Source organism: Silene latifolia, chromosome 2 (genome assembly GCF_048544455.1).
Source record: "Silene latifolia isolate original U9 population chromosome 2, ASM4854445v1, whole genome shotgun sequence".
In the NCBI taxonomy this organism is placed as follows: domain Eukaryota; kingdom Viridiplantae; phylum Streptophyta; class Magnoliopsida; order Caryophyllales; family Caryophyllaceae; genus Silene; species Silene latifolia.
This window is the reverse complement of record NC_133527.1, coordinates 91,178,605-91,182,118: the sequence shown is the minus strand read 5'-3', so window position 1 is coordinate 91,182,118 and position 3,514 is coordinate 91,178,605. Positions and strand designations below refer to the sequence as shown.

General features: G+C 38.0%; 1 long non-coding RNA gene across 1 annotated transcript; it reads right to left on the bottom strand.

Moving 5' to 3' along the window:
• Positions 1-407: 407 nt before the first annotated feature.
• LOC141629919 (uncharacterized) lies at positions 408-2,232 on the bottom strand. The gene is made up of 2 exons (XR_012537385.1): positions 2,146-2,232; positions 408-608 (listed from the first exon to the last, which is right to left on the bottom strand). It is a non-coding gene; the product is annotated as an uncharacterized LOC141629919 (long non-coding RNA).
• Between the last annotated feature and the right edge of the window lie 1,282 nt (positions 2,233-3,514).

The window sequence follows — 3,514 nt, the reverse complement described above, 5'->3', positions numbered from 1 at the left end:
TAGACAAAATCTCTAATGCATAACCGAATTATGCCTACTCATAGGATAATTTGTTCTTTTGCTGTTCAACAGCATCTAGCCACCGTTGATAAACTTCAAACTAGGGGCATTCAGATGGCAAATAGGTGTTATCTTTGTCAGAATGGGCTTGAGAGTCATGAGTATCTTTTCTTCAAATGTTCTTACTCAGCTGCAATTTGGGATAAGCTGATTCAATGGATGAGCTATGCCAACTAGGGTTATAGTGTGACACCCTCATTTTTAGCGTTAAATAAACACGTAAATTCTACAGAAAAACTGACAGGATATGTTTGTAATTGGTTCAACTAGATAAAACCTGTAATTTTAAAAACTTTTCTAAACCATTCACAAACATTTCCAAATGAAGAGTGCCAAAACCTGCAAATACTAACAAACTAATTTACATAACATAGCTAAAGTCGCGAGAATATAGTGATACAAACCAAAGTAAAAGAGGGAGACATATGTCCCTCCAAAATATAAACACAACCATATGTTTAAAGGTTTACTACAAAATATAACCAAACTAGGTCCAAGGTTCTTTTGCTCACTAGCTCGTCCGTGTACCCCATCTAATCATCATCAACCTGTCAATCGTATTTTATACAAACACGAAAGCCACAATTCAGTGGGGAGTAACTTCGAGTCCTCCCAGCCACGAAATGTCATATTTAATGTAACATGTAAACAACATGATAAATAATTTAATTATCAAGTAGTCTAACATATGAACACTAAACTGACCAATTTAAGCTATCATGTGAAACATATAACAAACAGTAATCCAAATTTTATCAATTGTAACCGGCTTGCATCTCACCTATTACAATTCATAAAATCACCATACAAGAAAGGACAATATATCAAAGACAGGCATAAGTTCTTAGCACGGTCAATAGTCACTCTGTAACTCGAGTCTATACCACGAGGTAGGGAAGGTAATCGGACCGGTATCTTGGCTCAGAGGTTCTATCAAAACATGGCCAAGACACAACACAACCCTAGTCCTAAATCTGCGCAGACCTAGACATGCGGATACACACCACCGCACCCAAGACCCACAATTTTTTTTTAAACAAAGTGAGTACCCTAACGAGTCCACCAAAGGGTTGGCTAGTACTTAAGCTGACCACTTACTCTCAAATAAGTAACGAGGTCATGCCCCAACTTGGATATAAACCCACCAAGTCAGGAACACAAAGGCTATTAAGCAGTGAACATATACTCGTCAAAGACTATAAAGGCCTATCTGTGACAAACACAACAACCTGCAAGAAGTATTCAATACCAATTCCATTTCAAGCAATATTATCAATATTAAAGGTTTTAGGGAATCTAAGGCCGTTTCTACAATATAATAAACCATTCAAATCAACTAACAACACATGTGAAATAAAAACATAATAGATGGCCTAAAACAAGAATAAGGCCAATTATCCCATTTACACAATAATTTCATCCAACTGAATTTTTACCCGCAACCTTGACCCCCGCGACAGTACGGGTTCAATCGTGGTGACCAATCACACAATTGATCGACATCGATTGGTCAAAGGGACTAAGGGCTCAGTTTTCGGCATAATCATCCAAACATTGCAATTATCGCTATAAAATTCATTTCAGGCCTATTAATTACAATTTCATATCATAACCTATCCTAACATGTGCAAACTACCAGTATAAGCATGAATTTACCATCAACATTATATTTACTACTAACATTATTCATTTCAAAAGATTACCCATATGTTACTTATACTAAATATAACATTAATAAACCCGAAACGACGAACAACGCATGAAAAATCGTGAAAACAAACAACGGGCCGACCCGGGCCAACCCAGGGCTGTCGTGGGCCTGCACGGGCCAGCCGGGCCTACTGGGCCAACTGGGCCGCCACGCCAAACCCTCAGTTTCTCCATTTTTGTTCATTTTAACATCGTCTTAAGCATCAATTAATCATTCCCATTCATTTCCATACTAATATGTGAACTTAAACTTACAAAAGACATGAATTTAACCCATATTTTCATGTGAAATAAACCACTCAATTAACATTCACAAAATCATACAAGAAGCAAAGAATGTGACATTTATTCGTCGAGTAACTCGAAATATGTTACCTTACGCTAGCAAAGAGACTAGTAATAACTTGAGAAAGCTTCTAAAACCCAAAATTACTCTTCATGTTCAACCACATATGAGGCACCTAAAATAATTATGTGAAAGGACGATATTAACGAATTATCTTTATATAAAATATGGGACGGCAATTAAATAGATAACTAATCTTAGACTATTATCTCGAATTTTAGACATTTGTTGTATACATAGGTTTTACGTGACACTTCAATACGGTAATTCCAAGCTTCAAATGAAATTAAACTCTTACAGGATACTAATGCCACATTAACCTTAATCTCACCCATATAATTTCCCATTTAGTGAGCCAACTCAGACCCTTCACACACTACTTCATTGGTACCAAAATTACCAGTGAAATTGTTAGCAATATCCGACTACTAGACGCCAAAAGAAGCTATGACCACGACTCAAAGAGTCACTTAGGCAGCCCCTCTCACGACCTCAAACAACCAGCCGTGACCAAGGCCGCGACTGGCCAGCCATGGTCACTCTGCCTGGCTCCAATCCGTGCCCAGCCAGCCTCTGCCGAGGCCAGGCATGCCCTTGCCCAGGTCACTCGACCCCCAGTACATCCCGCTGTGACAGACCTTGCAAAACAGGTCGCCACTGACCAACTGATCCGGTCGATGTCGTCACTCAACCAATCAAACACATTTATAATACTTAACAAACTACTAGTTAGCGGTAAGTCGAGGTCGATCCATGGGACGGTGTGCTTTGGGTTCTAAGTCTATCTATATCAATTTATGCTAGTGTCACAATTTGGTTGGGTTTGTAGTTGTGTTCTAAACTAATAAAAGCAATAAAGTAAAACAAGCAATAAAAGGAAAGATGTAAACAATTTATTAAAAGTGCTAGGATATCATGGGGTCATAGGGGATTCATGGTGTTGATCATACAAACATGTTTACAAAGTTGCAAGCAATTAATGTTGTGGAGAAACCGAGTTGGGTTATATCTTACGGTTCTTAGGAAGAGTTGGGTCCCGGAGCCGAATCGATTAGATTGTACAACACCTACAAGTCGACTTACTTTCCTCCTAATCAACTTCTATGCATGGTCTAACAAGACTAGAGTTGGTTTATATCTTACAAGTCAAGTTGAGTAGATAAGAGATGGTAAAAATGCAAGGATTCATAGGCTTAGCATTTCATCAAACATAACATGTGCATAAAGTTGACATCACAACAAGCAAGCAATTTAATCATGTGAACATATTAGATTAAGCATGAATCAATCCCATGTTGGTTTTCCCTAATTACCCATTAATCCTAGCTAAATAACTACTCACTCATCATCATGGGAAACATGTCATTAATGGTGTCAATCATCACAACAAGTATAAAC